The sequence below is a fragment of the Podarcis vaucheri genome, assembly GCF_965113315.1.
Source record: "Podarcis vaucheri genome assembly, chromosome: 3".
NCBI classification, from domain to species: Eukaryota; Metazoa; Chordata; class Lepidosauria; order Squamata; family Lacertidae; genus Podarcis; species Podarcis vaucheri.
This window is the reverse complement of record NC_138761.1, coordinates 18,218,517-18,243,675: the sequence shown is the minus strand read 5'-3', so window position 1 is coordinate 18,243,675 and position 25,159 is coordinate 18,218,517. Positions and strand designations below refer to the sequence as shown.

Sequence of the window (25,159 nt, the reverse complement as noted above, 5' to 3'; positions counted from 1 at the left end):
GATATGTAGAGAAATGAACTGAAGAATGGGAAAGCGAGAAAGCGAGAGAAACCAAAATTGACAGATTTTGCCCCTTCCTAGCCCAGTAGTAATGACAGCAGCAGCGCCTCCTCTTAAACCAGGATTGTCTTGGCTCCCCTTCCCTTCTGTATTTCTTGCCTCTCCACAAAAATGCGACTCTTAACCTCCCATCCTTGCAGACATGATGTATATTGCCTTGAAACCGTTCCAAGAGACCTAACAAACAAAACCCTTGACCTCTAAGGAAAGTATTCCTTTTTAAAGTGGGGGGAAAGGTATTCTTAGAGACGAACCGCTGGGAACCTTTTGAAAGGGAAGGGATGTGTGTGTGTGTGTGTGCGCGCGGGGGGGGAGGTGTATTTCTTTTCCATGTATACTTAGTGGGTCTTGACGATTACTGTACAAATATTTTGAAAAGAAGCAGCCAAACGGTCGGGAGATACAATAGAGATTGAAGCCATTTTAAGCACAGTGCGAGCCTAAGCATCAATTTTTCATGGTTGCATATACTAGTCTCAAATGATTTGTTCCAGCAAGCCACAAAAAGGAATATGTTGTCTTCCAGTTGATTTGGGAAGGGGGTAAAGGCAAAAGGGGGAGGCTTTGTGGCACGGGCTAAAGGTTGCAAAAGGTGACGGAGAGAAAGGGTTAGCGCTTTTTAAAATTATATATATATCGTTTACGTGTCGGATGAAGCCTAAAGCTGCCAGATAGCTTCTTTTCGACAGCTTGGAGTTACTGTTGGGAACAGATCCATGTATGGAAGCGAAAGCAGAAAAGCAGAGATAAGCCGCTATCCAGCTATGCAAACCATGTTTAGAGACACTTAAAGGACAAGCATCCAAACTTCTTTCTTTCTGGTAAATGCAGAGGAGCTCTCATATGAAGTTCTTGCTCCACACAGCCCGAAACAGAGGTGCCGAGACTTGACAGGCGGTAAGTGCAGGCGTGGGGGTTGGGGAGGAGAAAAAGGCTTGTTTGCATGACTTTCTGTGAGGAATTCCCAAAGGAGCAGCGTTTGCACTAGGGGCTTTTCATGCGTTTCGTAAGGCTAGAGAGAGGGGGGGGATTTGGCGGAGGTCCCTGAAGGAATGGCATGGAGCAGTGCTGCTTACCCAAGAGGCAGAGAAACTTTCCCATAGAGGGACCAAGAAAGCAGCAAAACTTGGATGGGGGGGAGAGATATGCAGAATAGTATTTATATAACGGGTTTCTCTTTGTTGGGATTTGTGAATCGTCTCATTTGAACTCGTCAGCGCATACACAATGCCTAAGCCTGCCATTGTGTCGCCTTTTCGTGCATCTGTGTGTTTACTGCGCACAAACGTGAGCATCTGGAGGTGCAGAATGTGTGTTGCTTTCATGTTTGGCGGCGTGTCCGCCTGAATGCTGTGCGCTGCTGAGCCACAGATTGTAGGAAGAGCTTTTTGTAAACAACGGTGTTTCTTTTGGCAATCCAGGGCCCATTTTTTTAAGCGCAGATCAGTTGATTGCATCCTGCTCAAAGATCTTTAATTGACAGTGGCATGTTGTGAAAGACTCGGTCTCTTCAAAGCGGCAGCACACACCCCACTGTTGCTCTTTTTCCATTCGAGGCAAGAGTAGGGGAGGGCTTGCTGCCCTCCAGATGTTGCTGGACTCAGCCCCAGCCAGCATGGAGGGGGATCGAGGGTGGTGGGAGTTGTACTCTGCCAACATCTGGAGGGCCACAAGTTCCCCGGCTCTGATGGAAGGGAAGATTTCGGGAGTGTGGGCATCTCGAGGTATGGTTCTCCCCAAAGCCAAGCCCTATGTTGCTAGACTGAAAGGATAGGGGCATCAGTCAAGCTAATATATAATCATTCTTCCACAGAATACCTGCCCTTTAAAAATCAAAGTTACAGCAAGTACCGTAGTTTGTGTTTTAAATCTTTGGAAATAAGTTACCTTTGACAAAAGTTGTGTTTGCATGGGTATAAGCTTCCAACTTTTGAAAAGGTTAAATCAGCATGCAAGAGGCAGCTCGGGTTCCTCACGATTTTGGACATGGGCATACAAAACCATGTGGGGAAATTAGGAAAACCGATTCCTTTTGGGAATATCTACTGTAGAGGTGGGGGACCAGCCATAGGTTCCTTTCTAAATTTCTTTCCCTTTACAGCAGAAATGAGAGATTGTCCTGTTTTGTCCCTCAAGTTTCTGTTTCCATTTTTAAATTTTTGGAGATGAGTTTCTAATGCTCCAAACTATTACAGTTTCTGAATGGTTGGAATATATATATATTTATCCAACTAATCATTTAAATATATTATAAAGGAGGGGGTGTTTTTTCAAAGTTTGTGTGCCATAAGGGACTTCTATGTGTGCAGTTAAACTTCCTCTTCCTCTCCAGCCCCACATGTCCTCAAAATCAGCTCTGAAGGTTTGGGAGCTCAAGGTCACCCAATGAGCTTCATAGCTGAGTGGAGATTCGAAGCCTCCTGTGCCAGGTTCTAGTTCATGGGTAGGCAAACTAAGGCCCGGGGGCCGGATCCGGCCCAATCACCTTCTAAATCCAGCCCGTGGATGGTCCGGGAATCAGCTTGTTTTGACGTGAGCAGAATGTGTCCTTTTATTTAAAATGCATCTCTGGGTTATTTATGGGGCATAGAAATTCGTTCAAATTTTTCCCCAAAATATAGTCTGGCCCCCCACAAGGTCTGAGGGACAGTGGACCGGCCCCCTGCTGAAAAAGTTTGCTGACCCCTGTTCTAGTTCAACACTCCAAAGCATTACAGTCCTGTAACAGTCATCTACAGTGCCTCTGAATCGGCTCTCAGATCCAGGTTTCTATTTGAGGTATAAAGCAGGCTTCCCGTGTGACCTTTTCCTAATACTGTTTTCCAAATTCCCTCTGAATTATCTGCAACAGAACTGTGTCATTTAGTTGCATGAATATTTAATACTGAACACATTTGCAGTAAACCTAAGAAATACTTGTGAAGCTCTGACAGGTATTTTTCTGCAAAACAACTTCATGTATATATGTTTCCCCTTGCCTGAACCATTTCTTTTAAGCATCCCTAAATCGCAGGCATATATTTAAACTACCTATTTCACATATCCCTTCGAGACTCATGTTTACACTCAATTTGAATACCGTTTGTTTAACTCAGGCTTACCATTACGTGCAAGCCAGGCCGGTTAAGTGAAGGTGACAATTTCTGAACGATGGCGCAGCCAAATGCACCTAGAAATGTAAACTTAACTCTGGATGCTGCTAACGACTATAAGTATATCATGCAGGAGTTTGGTTTGCTTAGGAAAGCCAGCAGGAAGAGGTCCAAATGGCGGCAATATTTCTGAACAATGCAAGCAATGAAACTGTCTCATTATTTAACTGCCGGCCTCAGTCAGAATGAACTTGATAACTCAATGGCTCGGGGTGAATGAGATTTATGAAAGGTGCAAGCTTCATACACAGCGTCAAACTGTGGATTAAACTTTTTTTCAACTTACTTGACCTCTCAGTAAGCTAAAGTCAAAATAAAGGAAGACATGAGCAATACCAGTGTGAGTGCAAGTAAAGATCATGATGAAACACCGAATACCTTGAGAAGACATCCTAATCTAGATCCCCAACCCAGTGTCCTCAAGATGTTTCAGACTACAACTTGCATCAACACAACCAGCCTAGCTGGATCTGGTCGGAGTTGTAGTCCGAAGAATCTGGGTGGCACCAGGTTTTGGGAAGGCCAGACTAGAGTGAGAGGGCCTCCTCAGATACTTATTGAAAACTGCTAAAACCGAATGCCAGTCCTATCATTAGGCAGAGGGAGGCGGCTGCCTCAGGCAGCAGATTTTATGTGTCATGAAAGGGCAACGAATTGTTACTTAACTTAGTATTGTGTTTTTTACTGGCAGGGATGAGGAAATGCACTTGTGGGATTTTCTGCCATGGTCACTGAATGTATTTTGACTTTGGAGGTGGGTTTTATTTACAGTTCCACCTCTGGGCAGCAAACCATCTTGAGCTGGGGCTGCTATGACAATATGGGTGGTTATGACAATATGGACTGTTTCAACGGTATGGTTCCAAAGTATAGATCTAGTTTACTTTTTTGTAACAGCTGTCATAAAGAGAAATATTGGCAGACTGTATACCTCTAAATATTTGGATGTCTTTGAGAAGGTCAAATGTTTGCTTATTTGGGGAGGGGGACTTTATGCCCATGGGCATAGCCAAGGGGAGCAGGGGGGACAGCTGCCCCCCCTAAATCAAGTAAAGCAGTAAAAATACTTAAGTAATTGATGTTCTGCCCCCTTAACTTGAAGCCTGCCCCCCCCCAATAAATCCTGGCTGCGCCCATGTTTATACCCCACCTCTCTTTTAAAATGTCCGAGTTCCCTTGGAACAACCATTAAAACAATAAAGTACAGGAAAGCTACAAACTAAAGCTGTAAGAGGATATGAGAGGCAACAGCTAATATTTCAAGGACATAAAAAACGTTCAACAATTCGGCAGGCCAGACGCTTGCCTAAAGTAGGAAGCCTTAATGGGCTGGTGGAAGGGCAAGGAAGGTGAAGTTTGCTAGGCAGGGAGATCCAGAGTCATCAGAAATGATCTATTCCACGTTCCAACCAATCACAACCAAGATATTATTTAGTATCACTAGTGGACTGTCTGTGCTGCTCACCTGATCTCTCAATAACTGAGTCTCTGCTGTTTACCTAGAGGGTGAGGGGAGGGACGGCAGGGAGATTGCCTTGGTGCGAGGTATGTGTGGTCTGTGAAAAAGAGGATATACTTGGGAAGAGGGGAAAGGAGAGATATTTGAAGTGTATGAGTCTATGTGGTATGTGTGAGAGAGAAAGAAGCATGTGTGTCTGCAGTCTCTATGTGTGTGATGAGATGTGTGTACATGTGAGAAAGTGTGGGGTGACCCCCTTGTTTATTATTTCCTGGTATCACTCCTCATTGTTACTAGACAGCGACAACCTCTTTGTGTGAGGTAGGGGCGGGGGGGGGGGCCAATCCCAGAGGGAACAATGAGGATTTTGCTCTTTCTCTAATTTAATTTCTCTAATAATAATTCTCTAATTTTGTGTCATTCCATGAGTGCAATGGCAGCCATGTTGTTTTGCTATGCCCTCTCAGCAGCCATCTTGCCCCAAATAAAACAGAAAATCAGAGCACCGTCAGGAGCATGTAGCAAGGGGTGTAGCAGGAGGCTGTCGGCAAATAAGAAACTGGCATGTGGCATGGGTTGCTGTTCCAAATCAGAAGTGTGGGACGGCATTTTGAAAATGACAAAATCAGGTGGGTGCTGCTCGCCTTCATGAGCAGCCCATTAACTGGAAGCACCCAGAGAGGGGAGCTCAAAGTTGGTTTTCGAACACCTTATGCAACCATGTTGGCTGGGGCTGATGGGAGTTGTAGTCCAATAACTTCTGAAGGGCACTGCATTGGCCAGCCCTGTAGACCGATCCACATTGCCCCAATGAGTGATTAAGAGGAGGCCATCTATGGCTTCTTCCAGCACCCACGACACAGTCAAGTTACTCCTTGTTATTTCGGGAGCCTTTTCCTTTGCAGCTAATTCATATCTTGCCAGCGTTTGAGATTCCTTCCATGTGATGTGACTCAGCCTCAGCGGGAGTATGTGCCTTGCCCAAGGAATGAGGAAATCTCCTGAACTTAGGGAATTAATCACAGGTGACATCACTCCATACCACTTATGGCCTTTCTAGGAAGTTATTGTTTCTTTCTTTGGAAACGCTGCTTTTTGCATATGCTTGCTTAGGGAAGTTTTTAATATTTAATGCTGTATTGTTTTTAATACTTGATTGGGAGCTATCCAGAATGGCTGGGGAAACTCAGCCAGATGGGTGGGGTATAACTTATTATTATTATTATTATTATTATTATTATTATTATTATTATTATTATATTCTACCATTTCTCCAATGTGAGCCAAAGCTGTTACTTGGACATGGAGCTGTAAAATCACTTAAAAAACACTTGCAACCTTCTCCAGCCAAAGGAGGTTCTGGGAGAACTCTGTTCCTTCTCTAGCACTTTGACCCCCTCACCTCAGATGCCCCCCGCCCAAGGCTGTCCTTTTCTTTATACTCCATCACCATCTCCAGGCCTGATAACGAAGATGGCTTGGCTTGCTTCTGGAAGGAGGAAACAGAAAGATGCATATATAAATGGGGAAAGTGCACAGAAATATGAATATATATGAGTCAAAATAACACACATAATTGCCAAGTATTAGGAGGAACTGCATATTAGCCAAAGTATTTTCATGAGGGATTTTTTTAAAAAAAAAAATGCATATGGCTGCAGAAATATGGAGAACTGAATTTAAGACTGGGAAAATTAGAAGCCTGGAGAACTGAAACTGACAGATCCTTACATCCCTACTGGCAATGGAAAAAAAACAAAAAAACCAGCACCTGCATGTCTTCTCCGACAAGACTGGAAATGGCCATTTCTTATAGGTATAATGGATAAAAGTACTGCCAAAGACATGCTGAGGTGAAATATCTGCATGTGCAACTTAGGGGGGGCAGATGCAAAACTGGATGGGGCTCGTGCTCCTTTAATAGTTGTGCAGGAGAGGGACCAACTATTAAAGAAGCATGAGCCCCCTTTTACTTTGTTATCTACCCCTTCGGTATACAACCAGGGGCAACAAATGTAAGGTTCTGCACTTGAGCAGGAAGAACCAGCTGCACAAATTTAAAATGGGAGACACCTCCTGGCCTGCCAGTAGTACATGTGAAAAGAATCTAGGGGTTTTAGCAGACCACACGCTTAACATGAGGCCACAGTAAGATGCTGCAGTAAAGAAAGCTAATGAAATGGAAGTACCGCATTTTTCCGTGTACAAGACGAGGATTTTTTTTTTTTAAGTATGTTAAAAATCGGGGGTCGTCTTATACACGGATAGTGCACTGTGGGGACAGGCGATTGGTTGCTGCCGCAAGCAGGAGATAGTCATCGGCACTCGGGTGGGTAATTTGTGGCTGTGGCAAGGGCTGTTATCGATTGGCTGCTGCAGCAGCAGGCAATTGGCGGGTGCTGGTGGTGTCATAGAATCATAGAGTTGGAAGAGACCACAAGGGCCATCGAGTCCAACCCCCTGCCAAGCAGGAAACACCATCAGAGCACTCCTGACATATGGTTGTCAAGCCTCTGCTTAAAGACCTCCAAAGTAGGAGACTCCACCACACTCCTTGGCAGCAAATTCCACTGTCAAACAGCTCTTACTGTCAGGAAGTTCTTCCTAATGTTTAGGTGGAATCTTCTTTCTTGTAGTTTGGATCCATTGCTCCGTGTCCGCTTCTCTGGAGCAGCAGAAAACAACCTTTCTCCCTCCTCTATGTGACATCCTTTTATATATTTGAACATGGCTATCATATCACCCCTTAACCTCCTCTTCTCCAGGCTAAACATGCCCAGCTCCCTTAGCCGTTCCTCATAAGGCATCGTTTCCAGGCCTTTGACCATTTTGGTTGCCCTCCTCTGGACACGTTCCAGTTTGTCAGTGTCCTTCTTGAATTGTGGTGCCCAGAACTGGACACAGTACTCCAGGTGAGGTCTGACCAGAGCAGAATACAGTGGCACTATTACTTCCCTTGATCTAGATGCTATACTCCTATTGATGCAGCCCAGAATTGCATTGGCTTTTTTAGCTGCCGCTTCACACTGTTGGCTCATGTCAAGTTTGTGGTCAACCAAGACTCCTAGATCCTTTTCACATGTACTGCTCTCAAGCCAGGTGTCACCCATCTTGTATTTGTGCCTCTCATTTTTTTTGCCCAAGTGCAGTACTTTACATTTCTCCCTGTTAAAATTCATCTTGTTTGTTTTTGCCCAGTTCTCTAATCTGTCAAGGTCGTTTTGAAGTGTGATCCTGTCCTCTGGGGTGTTAGCCACCCCTCCCAGTTTGGTGTCATCTGCAAATTTGATCAGGATGCCCTTGAGTCCATCATCCAAGTCGTTGATAAAGATGTTGAATAAGACTGGGCCCAAGACAGAACCCCGTGGCACCCCACTAGTCACTTTTCTGTCCTGTCAGACGATTGGTGGCTTTGGCGACACGTGATATTGTCTGCGATTGTCTGGTGGGTGAGCGGTTTTTAGCAAACCCCCCCCCCAAAAAAAGTTTAACAACTCTTCGCAATCTCCCCCCATTTTCTTAATTTGGAGTCCCCAAAAATAGGGGGGGGAGTCTTATGCACGAAAAAATACAGTATAGTGTCCTGCTCAAGAGAAGTAATAACACCACTCTCTTCTGCCTTGGTCAGACCACAGCTGGAATATTGTGTCAAATTCTGGGTGACAGGAAACATGTGCAGAGGAGAGTAACCAAGATGATCAAGGGTCTGGAAGCCATGAGGAATGGTTGAGAGAGTTGGGTACTTTTAACATAACATTTTAACATATCAAGGAGATATATTCAGATATCTCAAGGGCTGTCACATGGAACATGGAACAAGCTTATTTTCTTCTGCTCCAGCATGTAAGACCCGAACCAATGGCTTTAAGTTACAATAAAGGAGATTTCAACTAAACATCAGTAAGAACTTTCAGATGTTAAGAACCATTCAACAGTATGGACTCCCTCGGGAGGTTGTGGACTCTCCTTCATCGGATGTTTTGAAGCAGAGTTTGGATGGTCATCTATAACAGACGCCGTAGTTAAGATCCCTGCATTGCAGGGGGTTGGACTAGATGACCCCCAGAGTTCCTTCCAACTCTGCAATTTATAACTATAAATTCTATACTCATCTTCCAGTATACTCAGTGAGGTTCCCTTCCCTTTGATTTCCAGAACAATGCAGTTTGCTGCTTCTGTGGGTGCCATCGGTAATAGCATTCAGATGAAAACCACATGCTGTATTCAAGCTCTCTCACAAGAGAGAATCTGCTTCCTATCAGAAATATAAACATAGATTTTGTTTCTGGCATTTACCTTCCCTGTGTGCTTTCCCATGCCTCAGTAAAGCCAAGCGGCAGAAAATGTCTTATCGTAAACTCCAATGGATCTTTGTACATATGTCACTGTCAACATTTGTAGACTGAAGGAGAGATCTGCCTGCTGGCATATTAATTTATTTTACCTTAAGCCAATGAATCCAAGTAAAACAGTAGACCCCAGCTACAAGGACCACATTTATTTTATTTTATTTTTTTAAAAAAAACATTCTGCCCTGCCTATATTCCCAAAGGAATGCAAGACAGCCAACAGATCCGAAGTATAAAAAGAGACAGCCACCCCCAAATTAAACCCAATCGCAAAATCAAAATATAAACATGAACAACGAAAATCAATTTTCATACCCACACAGGAGGGGGGAAATGGAAGTACAGAACAGATGTCTAAACACTAAACCGAACCAGCAAAAGACCATTCAACCAAAGGCCTTTTCAAAAAGTCAGGACTTCACCAGTCACCTGAAACAATGCAAATTAGGTCAATCACACAATTGCTGGTGTTTGGGAAGAGCTGAGGTTCAGTGGTCGATCACAGGCTCTGCTTGCAAACGGTCCTCAGGTTTGGACCTCAACATCTCCAGATGTGACTGGCAAAGACTCTGGCCTCCAGACCCTGTGTACAATACTGAACTAGATGGACTGGTGACAGGAACGAACCTGCAATAAAACACACCGCGCAAGTTGGAGTTGACCCTTTATCAGCAAGAACTTTATCTGCACAGACTTAGTGGAATGTCAGGCCTAATTTGCACAGCAGTAGGTCTTGCCCCATTGATCAGGTGCTGAGACTGAAAGCCCCTGCCTCCCCACAGCCAGCTAAGTCCCCTCCCCACTGGGGTTTCCCCCAAGCAATTGGAGACTGAGCCTGTGTGAATCCGAGCTCTCCCTTTTCATGCCTCTTCTGGTTCTGGAAGATAGGGGGGAGGGGAGCTGGTTCCAGTGGAGAGGGAGGCACCTGTGACTCTTCACCAGCCTGACACCTTCCTGCTTCTTAACCTCTCTCCTCTCACCTGCCAGCTTCAGCTTCAGCTTCTGCCTCTGATTCTGTTCTTCTCTCTGCCACGGGCTCTCCCATCTCACTAAGCCCTGTTACCTCTTCAGCTTCCGACACCCCCTCTTCCCAGTGTTCTCCTTCTGGCCACTCATTCTGGTCCCAGCACCATTCCACGGGCTCTGAGCCTTCTTCCCATAGTTATTCCCCAGCTGGTTCTCCCCACCATTCCTCTGTGTCCATGTGTCAGGAACTTGGAAGGAGGAATGGTGGAGACCGCCTCCCCAGCCTGACCCTTCTGGAGAAAGAGACAGAATTACAACAGGGGTCACAACTCAGAGGATGATGAGGGGGGAAGCTGGGAAATAATGGGAGAGGAGGAGGAGGAGGAAGAAGAAGAAGAGACAGCTGACAAACTCAGCGTCTTTAGAAAGCATTCCAGACCCCTCCTCCCAGAACCACGCAGGCATTAAAATTAGGAGAGCAGAGAGCTCAGAGGCAGAGGGCACATCTAAGCACCCATAGTAATGACGCATAATGGGAGAGAGGGAGGAGGTGGAGTCTCACTTGGAGCAATGCCATTATTCCGAGAGGCCACATTCCCAAGCTGGAGAAGCGGCACCAGCAAACCGCTATGTACAGTGCATGTGTGGCATCACTAAGCACGGCGCATGCGTACAGCGCCGCACATGTGCTGTACATAGTGGTTTGCCACCGGCGCTGGGATCCTCTGCTCGCAGCTGCAGCTGCGAATGGAGGATCCTCCACATGCGGATGCAGAGGCACAATGGCTACTCACGCCACCATGGCGGGCGCCTTCTTCTCACCCCACAGATGTGGCACCGGGAGTGCACCACCCCCGCCACCACCCCATTGCGACGCCACTGCTTTCCACTTGTCCAACACTTGCTTTCAACCCTTTGTTGTTTAGTCGTTTAGTTGTGTCCGACTCTTCGTGACCCCATGGACCAGAGCATGCCAGGCACTTCTGTCTTCCACTGCCTCCTGCAGTTTGGTCAAACTCATGCTGGTAGCTTCAAGAACACTATCCAACCATCTCATCCTCTGCCGTCCCCTTCTCCTTGTGCCCTCCATCTTTCCCAACATCAGGGTCTTTGCCAGGGAGTCTTCTCATGAGATGGCCAAAGTATTGGAGCCTCAGCTTCAGGATCTGTCCTTCCAGTGAGCACTCAGGGCTGATTTCCTTCAGAGTGGATAGGTTTGATCTTCTTGCAGTTCAAGGGACTCTTCAGAGTCTCCTCCAGCACCATAATTCAAAAGCATCAATTCTTCGGCGATCAGCTTTCTTTATGGTCCAGCTTTCACTTCCATACATCACTACTGGGAAAACCATAGCTTTTACTATTAGGACCTTCAACCCTTAATATATACCAAATGTGAATACCTATAATTGAATGGTATTGATTATACAGCACTATATTTAACTAGCTAAGAACCTATCCATCTGTGGTGTGATGAGAAAGTGGATTCTGCACCTAGTAAGTACTGCAATTGGTGATACCATAAACTGCCCAGTGCGTGCTTCTATAGGAGAGTCTGTTCTCTGCAGATGCGTAGGAAGAGCTAGTTTCTTACGCCTTGTTTGCAAGACAGTTCTACTCAGTATATTGTTTACTGTTGCTGCAATACACACAACTGTGAACTCTATTTCCGACTCTTCACAAGGCCAGTTTGGAGGAAGAAGTGATACTTGTTCATCAAGCACTCAGCATAATTAAAGCTACTTGAAGCTGTTAGGTGAGGATATTGATCTGCTGCATGCAGTTTAGTTAGGTGGCTTGCTATCTGACTCGCCTTTGGCAACGGCATGCGTGGGATTAGGAAAATAAAATAAACGGCAGCATAATCCTATAGCCAGTGCTTTTTTTCTGGGGGGGGATGCAGGGGTACGCATACCCCTAAACATTTTGTGATCTAAGTTTGGCCTCATTGAGAGGCAGTATTTCAATATGAGTAGGAAAATGAGAGTACCCCTAAACATTTTTTAAAAAAGAAAAAAAGTGCTGCCTATACCTGTCTAATTAGTACCAGTAAGCCTGAGTTCGATGGGGTTTACCAATCTCAGTCTCTCATTCTACCAAGCAACTTGCGTTGTAGAACATTATTTACATATATACATTAGAAATGGAATAGAAAAGGTGGTACGACAACGCATAAAGTTTAGCATTCCGTTACAATATAGAAATATTAAATTATATCCCCCACTAGTGACATCAAGCGAGTTTGTGCGCTTTTCATTGTTGGTGTTATGTACTGAGCTGAATCCTAGAACAATAGGATCCAGAATGCAGCAGTCTTATTGGTCTGCAGGAGCCACCCAATCCAGCTCCAGGTGGAAGTGAATCCACAACCTGATTGGCCTGCAGGAGCAGCCAATCAGGTTTCTGGAGGAAGTGAATCCGCAACCTGATTGGCCTACGGGAGCAGCCCAGAATTAGCCAATCATGTGGAGCCCACTGTGTAAATAATGTATATATAGCTAGACGTTTTGGGAAAAGTATCATTCATTGCTACTACGAGCTGAATAAAGAGCATGAAATTCACACTCAACTCTGAGTATATTTCAGCTGGACAAGGAAAATCATGTTAGTTGGCGTGTTTCTCTGTTTGCATTGGTTGCTGGGAAATTAAGAGCCAAATTTGTGGCTCAACTCTCACCTCACCCCCCCCCCCCAAGCAATGGCTTATAGCTAAACAGATAAAACTGCTACTACTTCAATTTCTGCATACTAGCCAGCAAAGGAAAATAAAAACTTGAACCCTGACACTCCCCTCCCTAGCCCAGTAATCTGTAGTCCGGAAGAGTCAGCCATGTCAACATGACTTTCTGTTTCTTTCTTTGCCTTTTTGTTTTTCACTCCCCACTCCATCCAGAAGTCAAAGCAAGCTGCTGTAAATCAGTGGGAAGAGCAGGAAATCAAAGCAGGAAGAGATGGCAAAAGTTTTGCCTGACCTGCAGTTGTTTCTGGCTGCTCCTCCTCTCCTGTTTCTGCCAAGGATATACAGAAAAGCATCTAGATATTATTACGACTACTAATACTTCTGCTGCAGCAGCAAGTGGGGCTTGCAACAAAATGTTGCAGTATGCAGTACTCCTGCTCAGGGCAGCAGCCAATAAACCATGTCCTCTTCCTTTCCATTCACCACTTCTATCAGTTCTTATGGTCTCTCCTTCAGTATAGTTCCATTATTCCATGCACACTGGGCATGCTTCACCCCCACTGGGCTGTTTTCAGGGGAGGGTTCCCTCTCCCCATGGTGGATTTTGTACATCTGCAAATGTTGGGGTTCCCTCCGACCTCCTGAAACCTCCTCCAAGTGTTTGGGTGGTGTTGTTTTTCCTTTTTAAAAAATGATTTTTATTCAATTTTAGCAATATAACAATTTGACAATGTGTGGCATTTATGTAATCTCAGTCTGGAAAACGACATAGCAAATAAGAAACATTTCTGATCAAGATATTATATAATTATAGTTATCAACAACAACGAAAAAACAAAGAGGGGGAGAAAATAAAGGCAGAGAAAGAAATAGGCATTTAAAAATCTGTGAATGGGTGGAGAAATCGTACAACATTTCTTGGGTACATTTGTCAACAGAGTTGATTCTTGCTACCCAAGGATCCACACTCAGATCAGGGGTTCGTTATTACTATATTGTATTATTAATAATAGCAACACTAATAACACTTAGCATTTGAATAAATTTAAAAATTTAAAAAATTGTCCAGTAGCACCTTAGAGACCAACTAAGTTTGTTCTGGGTACAGTATAAGCCTTTGTGTGCACGCACACTTCCTCAGATAAACTGAAACATAATATAAGGGTCTGGTGACTTCTGTTTCAGTGTATCTGAAGAAGTGTGCATGCACACGAAATCTTATACAGTGGTACCTCGGGTTACAGACGCTTCAGGTTACAGACTCCACTAACCCAGAAATAGTACCTCGGGTTCAATGGCGTAGCGTGGGGGGTGCCAGGGGTGCCGGCCGCACCGGGCGCAACATTTGGGGGGCGTTTGGCCAGCCCCCCTCGAGGAAGCGGGAACCTCTCCAAGGTGGGAGAGACCTCCTCCCGCCGCCAGCCTTCGGAAGGCTGCTCCGAAGCCTGGCGGTGGGGCGGAGAGACCTCCTCCCGCCACCAGGCTTCGGACGGCTGCTCCGAAGCCTGGCGGTGGGGCGGAGAGACCTCCTCCCGCCGCCAGGCTTCGGAAGGATGCTCCGAAGGCTGGCGGCGGGAGGAGGGCTCTCCGCCCCACCGCCAGCCTTCGGAAGGCTGCTCCGAAGCCTGGCGGCAGGAGGAGGTCTCTCCGCCCCACCGCCAGCCTTAGGAAGGCTGCTCCGAAGCCTGGCGGCAGGAGGAGGTCTCTCCGCCCCACCGCCAGCCTTAGGAAGGCTGCTCCGAAGCCTGGCGGCGGGAGGAGGTCTCTCCGCCCCACCGCCAGCCTTCGGAAGGCTCCTCCGAAGCCTGCGGTGGGGCGGAGAGACCTTCTCCCCGCGCCAGCCTTCGGATGGCTGTCCTGAAGACTTGTGGTGGGAGCAGTGGCGTAGCGTGGGGGGTGCAGGGGGGCTGCCGCACCTGGCGCAACATCTGGGGGGCGCGGAAGAGACTCGAGTGCTAAAATCCACGGGTTAGGGGGCGCAAATTACTTGCCTTGCCCCGGGTGCTGAGAACCCACGCTACGCCACTGCTCGGGTTAAGAACTTTGCTTCAGGATGAGAACAGAAATCGCGGGGCAGCAGTGGCGAAGCGGGAGGCCCCATTAGCTAAAGTGGTACCTCAGGTTAAGAACAGTTTCAGGTTAAGAATGGACCTCCAGAATGAATTAAGTTTTTAACCCGAGGTACCACTGTACCCAATACAAATTTAGTTGGTCTCTAAGGTGCTACTGGACAATTTTTGAAATTTTTAAATTTATTTCGACTGTGTCAGACCAACACGGCTACCTACCTGAATTTAGCATTTGAATGTTTTATTTAAAACATTTACTGGTCACTTTCCTACACAGATCACAAATAAGTCAAAAGAAGCCACTTGCATGATTACAGGCCTGCTAGCCAAGGCGGCTGGCTTATTTTCCTTTTCGTGTCAAAGTGGTCGACTGTCAAACTACTAGATGCTGCAATATACATTCCGTGAAATTTCTTGGCTCAAGAGAATTGCAGGCAGGGTGTTTCCATACAGCTGCCTGTGGGTCAGTAACTTCTCACTTTTTTGAAATGGAAATGACTTAACTCACCCGACACCCCTCGAAAACCATCATTAACCCTGCGGTGAGAACAGAGCACTTGTAATTAAGATCCATGAGCAAGTGTTGTACCATGAGACTGGAGATAGGTGACATCTCAGCTTGAAATGGCTGGGAGCCAGAAGGGAAATGTTCTGTGAGGGCAAAGCAAGTAATGCAGAAAGACAAGGGGGGGGGGAGAGAGAGATATTGGCACGTTTTCTCGCCCAAGCTATCCCACACTGCTATTGACCCAGGAAGGTCAATACACGGAAATACTTGTATTTGTTCTTAGCACTCAATACAGGATCAAAGTACTGTTAATATAACTTCAGTGAACAATCAGATCATTTCGGAACTGTTCATACATCCACTTCACGTGGATGGAACGATCGTTGCTTAGAAGCAATCGGATGATGCAACGAAAACCTGTGCTGCATTGCTGCAAAGAGGCAGCCATAAAATGGGAATACTAGGCACTAGAAATGCCCTAGGTAACAAATAGACCTCATGGGCTGGTGCTGTGCTTTTGAAAAGGTAAATGACTCTGAAGGCAAGCTCTCCATGATAAACATACCCAACCAATACAATGCACATCCATTTTTTTTTACCTTCCAATTGTTTCTTTAAAGCTGGGGTGGTGAACCTATCTAGGCCGCCCATCTGGCTCTTACCAGGCCACACCCCTGACCACAAAACTGGCACCCTGTCAAGAGGCGAGGAGGCCCGTTTGATGAGAAAGGCCCACACAGTCAGACTCCACCCATTTGGCTGTGTCACTGAAGTGTTGTTCTAACCACCACGGGTGGCAAACTGCTCCTGCATGGCTTTTATCTCATGGTGACATATTGAGAAGCAATATCAAACCACTTAAAACATCCATAAGTAAAGGTAAAGGGACCCCTGACCATTAGGTCCAGTCGTGGCTGACTCTGGGGTTGCGGCGCTCATCTCACTTTAGTGGGCAAGGGAGCCGGCGTACAGCTTCCGGGTCATGTGGCCAGCATGAATAAGCCGCTTCTGGCGAAACTAGAGCAGCGCACGGAAACGCCGTTTACCTTCCCCTATTTATCTACTTGCACTTTTTGTGGTGCTTTCGAACTGCTAGGCTGGCAGGAGTAAACAGCCATAGTTTCTCCCAAAGGATTGTGGGAATTGTAGCTTGCTGAGGGTGCTGAGAGTTGTCAGGAGACTCCTAGTTCCCTTGCAGAGCTACAGTTCATGGTTTAACAGTCATTTTCTCTTCCAAGGGAACTCTGGGAACTGTCGCTCTGTGAGGGGAATAGTGGCCTCCTAACAACTTTCAGAACCCTTAACAAGCTACAGTTTCTTATTGGGAAGCCACAACGGTTTAAAGTGGTATGACACTGCTTTAAATGTATAGCAGACCCTCCAAGTGTCCCTATTTTCCAGGTACTGTCCTGGATTTACAGAAGTCATCCCAGTTTCTGATTTGATCCTGGAATGTCCCACTTTTCCTTAAGATGTCTCTATTTCCACCAGAGAAATGTTGGAGGGTATGGAATAGGATGTCCCTATTTTCTGAGGAGAAATATTGGAGGGTAGGGTATAGTGCAGATACCAGCAGGCACTGATGGTGAAACAAGTGTTCTGTGTGGAGACACGAGTTGTCCCACTCATTTCTTTGGCAGGAGCAAGTCCATGGTGCAATTAGAGGCAAACCCAGATCTGCTTCTGGCATTGAAAGAAATGGACAACACACTTCAGACGAGGGAGCCCCATACCAATAAGGTGTTGCTGCATTGGTACACAAGCTTAAAAATCTATTAACTCGTTTCCCCATGTTTTCTATACTATTTTATTATCAGTTTCGTTTAATGGTTACCCGATATACCCGCTACTGTAGTAGTCCCCGTCTGTGCCACTTACCAAGAACTTCTTGCCTGTCATTTCTCTTTAATTTTGCAAAAGCTGCATTAGCTATGAACAAGGCTTGGAGTACTCTGAGGTGAGCCTGACCTACATTTTGCAGCAAGACTCCAGGGGGTTCTCATTCTACTTTCATGGGGGCAGGCAGGAAATTTCAGTTGACAGCAGCAGACAGCTTTAAAATGCACTGATGTTCTTATTTATTAAATATGAAAAATGTCATTACACTCCTCATGTATTATGTTGCTTGATGTAAAGTGAAACTTATAATAAATCGTTTAAATAGCATTTCAGTGATACAAAGTGGCTTTTCGTTTATTTATTTTCTTTCTTCCCTTCGAACTTACAACAACCCTGACAGTTGGCTATCCTCATCACCATCCTTGCAGCTTGGGACGTGGGCATAAGCAAGGAAGGGTCCCCATTTTTTGCAGGCATATTCTGCAATATGTCATCCATGCAATAATAGCATCCGCACATCATTCCTTTTTACTTGTCTGTTCTGTGATACTTCCTCAATGAGGTCAGTTATTGCTACCTGGAGATGTACTCTTGCACTACAGGGCAACTAAAGTGGGACCAAAACCTAGAACATTTGTGATATTAAAAAAGACAAAACAAAAACAAAAAAAAACAGGATTTCAGCAGAAAGTCACAGGCTATGTATGCCCTGAGTGGAAACAGCACAGTATGTCTACCCTGAAACTTGAGTAAGTGCAAACAGTATTGAGAATGTATAATTGCCCCAATACCACCATAAGCACAGATTATCATGAATGCAGAATAAAAGGGGTGTGTGGAGGGGTCCCAAATGTGCAAGTTACCCAGGAGTTATATGACTGGTGCGTACCAGGAGAAGGGGATTGTATTCTTTACAATTGTTACTGTTAAGTTGTGGGTGAACATATCAGACGACACAGCAATCCTTCAAACAACTCTTGTTTATTCACGGGCCAGAACAGAACTGAACTGAAGGGTTCAGCCAGCCTGCTTATATAGAGCTCCACTAGAACACAACAGTAACCATTTTCTGTAACTATTCAATCACTGAACATCACTTTCAATCCCTTGTTTGCATATGTGGACCTGAGTGAAAACTATCTACAGTATGCCCCTGCTGGCCCAGGGTGAGAACTTCAGTACATAACAGTTATAAAAGAGTACATGAGAAAGAGATGTCCTCTAGGCTTAGTGGAGCAATAGATGATAGGGAATCCCATGCTGGCAAATAAGTGGGATTGTAGAAGGGGACCAGAGTGCTCTGTCTCTCCTCCGGGGTCAGCACAGAAATCAGCAGGCTAATAATGCAAGAGGGAAGGAACTCTCCCTTCCTCTTCTCCCAGTTCACAGCAGGCTAAGAAGCATTAATTGTTTGCTTGCTGGTTGATCTGGTGTCATTTTCAAGCCGACAACCAACCCAAGTCCTCTGGGTGGTTTTCAAAAAACCAGGGAAGTATACAAATGCAATTCAAACTATAAAACAATCTCAGCACAAATGTCACAGGAACATAGAACCAGCATAACACCTGACCAGAGTAAAATTACTATAAAAAGAAACCCAACCTATGAAAAAGCACAGAGAAAGCCATTTGTGCCCAGATCTAAAATCCAAACTGAAATTCAAAGGTCTGTGAGAATAAAAATATCTTCACCTGGCTCCGTAAAGATTATCACGTTGGAAATCTCTGGGGAGGGCATTCCAACTCCGAGAAGAAGTTCTGTTCCTCCATGGTGGGCTTGTAATTTTGGCTGGCTTATTTACAAGGCTATGCTACAATGAACCAAAAGAAAAGGAATCAGCAACTTGTTACAAGACCATATTCAGCTCAGTATTGCCTTAGTGCAGATCTCCTGACTTCCTGTGCTTGAGATCTGAAGAAAGTTGTCACATCCCCTGCACACCCACTCTGGCTTTGAACCTGTGCTTGCCCCAGAGCCACAAACAACTCTTGACAATGAGGGAGAAAGATGAAGCTCCTTAGTACTAAGCAGGGCCATGAGTCCCTCTAGCCCAGCGGTTCTCAACATGTGGGTCCCCAGATGTTGTTGGACTACAGTTCCCATCATCCCTAGCTAGCAAGGTCAGAGCTCAGGGATGATGGGAATTGTAGTCCAACAAGATCTGGGGACCCACAGGTTGAGAACTGCTGCTCTAGCCAATCTTGTCTGCTCTGAGCACCACCAGCAATCCATGATCTCTGATGGAGATCCCTTTCCTTTTTTTTTTAATGATATTTATTAAGATTTTTAAAATTACAGGAAAAACAAAGAATAAAAAGAAAGAGAAAGAACAAAGGAAAAACAAACCACAATCAAACAATACAAATTGGTAAAAATCAAAATCAAAAAATAACAACAAAACAGATAACAGAGCACAATCAAAAAACAAAAATAAGCCACAGAATTTTAAAAACAAATCCAATATTCTCAAATTCTTAACTGTCATTACCTTCTTTCATTGACCTCCTCACTCCTCCCTTTTTTTGTATCCTAGTTGTTAATTATCACAGCAAATCCTTTCCATTTTTCATAATATTCTGTCAGTACATTACGTTAGTCTATTTTAACCTTATTTTACTATAAAGAACCCTAAAACTTAAAACTTACATCTTATTTATACCAATTTCTCATAACCATAAGATATTCTTACATGATTCTTTTAACATTTTTGCTAAAGCCAAATAATTTCGTTCCAACATTTTTCTAACATTCATTAATTTTATAAGGCAATCCTAATAAAAAAAAATAATTCAAATTTTCTTCCAATCTTCATCCAGCGTCTCTTCCTCCTGGTCCCGGGTTTTGTCAGTCCTTTCTATTCCATCAATCTGGCGCATTAACCTGGTAATCTTATGTCCGAGGCCCTTAAGTCTCTTCCATGTCCCTTCCGCGGCTCTTCTTCATATTTATACCTATACTTTACTTTGTCTCCTGCTCCTTTCACTCGTGGGCACTCCAGCTTGGCGGTGTTTTTAACCCTTCTCGACAAATCAGCCCCTTTCCCATAGTCCTCACTAAACTCCATGTGGTATTTAAGAACATATTTCAAAGTCCCTCCAGAATTAAGAGCCCCCATCGCGGCCCATTGCCAGATTTGGAAAGTCAAAACCCCCCATTTCCAAACCAAACAAAACTTTATCTCTCCAAATCTGGCTTTTTCCAAGTTCATTTATCAAATCCAACAACTCATGTTCCTGCTGGGCCACAACTCCCTCCATCTCTGGCATCCGAGGTTCAGCAACATCTTCCCTCATCTGATCTGTCAGAGCACACTCCTGATTTGATTCCTGGGTGGGTTCTATATAGTTACCCACTACCTGTCCAAAATTTCCGATCGCAACAGTCATCAAGTCCGTCTTCTAATGTAGCTGATCCAATAGGGCACTTGTTTTACAGAAAGCACGCACCAAGGCTTCTGAATACATTGTTCTGCAAGGTCAGAAGTCTGTTCCCATGATCGTAATCTGTTGCAGCTGCAGAACTCCCCAGTTCAAATTTGGAAACAATTTCACAGGCTCCCTCTAGGGGAAGAACTTCTATTTGTTCTTTTCTTTTAAAGACAGATCTAACAACAAAGTTTCCTTTTTCAGATATTTTGTCAATATTTGTTCCTTTAAAATGCGAAGGAGAACAATGGAGTCACTATGTTTCTCTTCTTTTAACTATCTGTCAAAGACATTTGTCTATGGTCAATGAGCTTCCTAAAGAACATCAGTCCTGACACCCGGCTCCCAGGTTCAAGACGGTGGAAAATTACTTTTCTTTACACTCTCTTCTGCAGGTTTAAACAGTCCGAGGAAAAAAAACCCTCTTCTCCTGCTCCCGAAGGGGGTTCAACAATTTTAAATGATGAAAGTTAATCCTTTAGAAACTGTTTTCTGAAACTTTAGTTTGCCATGTCTTTGCTTTAATCTATCTACAAGAAACGGAAGGCTGACTTCCTGTTTAGACCTTCCCATTTCAGTACCAAATTAAAAAGAATTTCTTAGTCCAATTTTCCTTTCTACTCGCAGATCGTTTTTTAAAGTCCAATTGTCCAAAATTAAGTTACTCACGGGTAATTGTTTTAAAAGCCAAATTGTCCCAGGAAAAAGGCAGCGCTCTCCAGCAACGGCTGTGCGGCTTCGCTCCACGGAAGAAGCAGTTGACTCTCAGCACCGCGCCACTTGCCCCTCTTCGCTCCGGAGCCCGTAACGGGGTTCCTTTACGAGTTGGGGGCGCGAAAGGTGCCCGCCAAGTCCCATGGTCACAGGCTTCATCCGCCTGTGATTTTTGAAAGGGTCCCCGCTTCGCCATAGCGTGAAGACCTGTTTTCTGCGGAGCTAGTCCCTCCGGATCAGAGGGAGTCCGCCATTGCCGATGGCGCCACCCCGGAAGTCTGATGGAGATCCCTTTCCTAGCCCTTGAATGCCCTTTATTATTTTAGCTGAAGATGCCAGGAATAGAAGGTGGGGTTTTGTATGCCAAACATGCAATCTACTGCTGCCTATGGCCCCCTTCTGCGCTACAGAAGTTTCAGAAGACATTCACGGTGAAGGCTGTGTACACATAACCATTTGCTCTGGCTCCAGAACAATCCCACTGCTGGCGTTTGAAGTTGAGCACACATGATGTTAGCCCCAATCCATCTGCATCTCATAGTTTCTGGAGAAACGCTGCTGTTTGTTGTGCTTGCCCTTAACCCTTACTGATCAAAGAACGTAAGCCACAGGTGTGTACATGTGAGACAGCCATTGTGCATGTGCACAGGACATAAATAGGAGTTGGGAAGCAACAAACAGAGAATAATAATAATAATAATAATAATAATAATAATAATAATAAAAATAAAAATAAATAATAAATAATTTTATTTATATCCCGCCCTCCCCAGCCGAAGCCAGGCTCAGGGCGGCTAACAACAATAAACAGTACAACAGTACAACACAATGCTCTAAAACCATTCATTATAAAATTAATTCAACTCAAACCAATGGCAACCATTGGGCCAGAGCACCGCGAAGATTGCTGAAGGAAGGAGTCAGGCTGTGCCCTGGCCAAAGGCCTGGTGGAACAGCTCTGTCTTGCAGGCCCTGCGGAAAGATGTCAAGTCCCGCAGGGCCCTAGTCTCTTGTGACAAACAAGTGATGCTCATCAGCTGAAGACACACATCCTGGCATGTACAGCAATGTAAGAATGCACCTTGAAATGAGGCAGAAAAGAAACAACCTTGCTGTGTTTTAAGCCGCTGCATCTGAAACCATGGTATATGATGTTTGCTGTTCAAGTAAAAAGAAATACAAATTCTACTGGTGTCAGCGGCTGCCTCAGGTCTCAGCTCACAAAAGACCAACGCCAGGCTCTTCTTATATACAAGGATGTTTATTGCAGTTCATTATTGGTTCCACAACCGAGGCGCGCAGCCCCTAGTCTCTAACGTCAGACATTTGAAGTCCCCTCTGAATCGGTCCCGCCCCTGCACCAACTTAAGAGGCTTGTGCTAGACCACCTCTTTCTGTCTTTCCTTTTCCGCAGGGTCTTTCTGCCCCCCTGGGTTCCTTCCCTCCTGCTCTCTCCTGAAGCGGATTCCTGAGATGCCTGTTCCCCCCTCCTTCGTGCTTTGGGGCTGGGCTCCTCCTCCGGGCTTTCTCCATTTCCGCGCGCCTCCACATTTGAACTTGGCGCGCGCTCGCTACCCCTGACCTTCCTCTTGACACTTACACTACTCCCTGTACTACTCTCCGCCTCTTCCGGCAGGACGTCCTGCCCCGATCTCCTTCCCCTGTCTCTTTCCTGCTCCGCTCCGTGTGTCACACTGGGAACCCCCCTCTCTTCCCTTCGTTCCTGCTGGGAAGCCGGCCCCGATCTCCCACTCCCGCTCGGGGTTTCCCTGCTGCTTCCCTGCTCCTGGCAGGTCCCCCCTGTGACCCCCCTTGTCCTGACTAGGGGCGCCCCCTCCTGAGAATCCTCCGATTCACTTGAGAGACTCATGGAAGATCTCAAGTCATTGTCATCCTCTTCCTCACTGTCCTGGGATTCTTCCTCGTCGCTCTCCGTCTCCTCCCTCACCTGTGCCTCTGTCTCTGAACCCCTGACAACTGGGCATGTAGTACTTTTGAATGTGTAAAAGCTATGGGTCAAATCAGGGAAAGGCTACCCATGACTGAGAGATGAGTGTTCCCATTTTGAGCTATTTGTCCTTTGACAGAGTACAGCATGTGCTCGTGTTTTCTCTACTTGTTTTGTATCCTCTTCCCCTCCTTCAGAGAACTCAGAGCAGCATTTTGACTTCCCGGCAACCTTTTGGGATGGGTAAGAATGACAGATAAGTTACTTGCCCCAGACAACTTGTTGGGTAGTGTTCTGATTCCCTCCATATGCAAGTGAACGAGAGATTCAGATAGTGTGGAAGAGAAGGAGCCACATAAGTGAGCCACTTCCACACTGTCTGGTGACATTTATTTCAAATATATATCATTTCCTTACAAACGAGACTGCATGCTTTTTGCATGTTAATGTCACCAACTGGTACATTTTTTCACCAGCACATCCCATCCCCTAAATACCTAAATTCAGTGCACACCAACAAGGCTGTGTGATACTCAAATTCCAAGCAAGATGCTATTGCTCTAGTCAACAAGTAATTTGTGGGTAACACCATACAGTAGTACCTCAGGTTAAGTACTTAATTCGTCCAGAGGTCCGTACTTAACCTGAAACTGTTCTTAACCTGAAGCACCACTTTAGCTAATGGGGCCTCCTGCTGCTGCTGCGCCGCCGGAGCACAATTTCTGTTCTCATCCTGAAGCAAAGTTCTTAACCTGAAGCACTATTTCTGGGTTAGCGGAGTCTGTAACCTGAAGCGTATGTGACCTGAAGCGTATGTAGCCTGAGGTGCCACTGTATACATTTTGTTGGGAAGGGAGCTCATAGTTTTTGTCCCCAGGGCAGAGGTGGCTTACCCCAACCTGAGGACTTGATTCGTCCCCCACAAGCAAATTTTTCTGCCCCCACCAATTTTGATAGAGACAAAAAGTCATGACATTGAGATGGCCATACAGAGTTACATTTCTATACCCAGCCCACCACCTGATGAAGGGGGTGAAAATCAACCCTCCCTAGTCATCGGATCAATCATTTGATGAATGGAAAGGGGTCATATCTATCCTATCAGCTGGGGGCCTTCTGTACCTTTGGATCAAAATTCCTTCTCTTGCGCAACATTTTCTTCCTTTGCAGCTGGTCATCCAAAGAATAAACTGGTAACGATGCTTAGTTGTAAGTGACCCGTACCTAGGTCAGGGTGGGCTGAATTATGGCTCCCAAGTGGTCATTTGTTGAATGGTATATTCATGAATCAAAATTGGGAGTGCCATTTACTTATTGCAGTTAACATGAACAGCATGCTGTGTTTAGGCAGGTTAGATTTCACACAAGCCCACCCCAAACCACTACCTATATACAGTGGTGCCCCGCAAGACGAATGCCTCGCAAGATGAAAAACTCGCCAGACGAAAGGGTTTTCCGTTTTTGCGTTGCTTCGCTAGACGAATTCCCCTATGAGCTTGCTTCGCAAGACGAAAACGTCTTGCGCTTTTTTTTTAAAGCCACTTGAAGAGGCGCAGTTGCGACGGACCGTGCTTCGCAAGACGAAAAGACTCGCGGAACGAATTCTTTTCGTCTTGCGAGGTACCACTGTATGGTAGTTTTGTTGAGCTGGAATGCAACCTGGCTTTGTATCAGTCTGCTGGTCAGACTGTGTATGAGGATGGCTTCTTGCACATCATCAAAATGGGCAGAGGGGAGGAAATGTGTCGTCCAAAAATGGAGGACACAGACTTTCATCAGATCTGCATATGCTAATTTATTTGTACAGATACAAATTTGCAAATCAAATTTCAAAAGGAATACAAACCAACTACGTGGGGCTACCTTTGAAGTTGACTCAGAAACTGCAATTAATCCAGAATGTGGCAGCTAGACTGGTGACTGGGAGTGGCCCCTGAGACCATTTAACACCAGTCCTGAAAGATCTTCATTGGCTCCCAGTACACCAGGCAGA

General features: G+C 45.4%; 1 protein-coding gene across 1 annotated transcript in view; it reads left to right on the top strand.

Annotated features, from left to right (window-relative positions):
* The first annotated feature begins 794 nt into the window (after positions 1 to 794).
* Positions 795 to 25,159, top strand: part of SLC8A1 (solute carrier family 8 member A1) — a 308,213-nt gene continuing 283,848 nt past the window's right edge. Inside the window, exon 1 of the mRNA XM_082217401.1 lies at positions 795 to 957. The gene's annotated coding sequence lies outside the window, so the exon portion shown is untranslated. The remainder of the gene's footprint in view (positions 958 to 25,159) is intronic.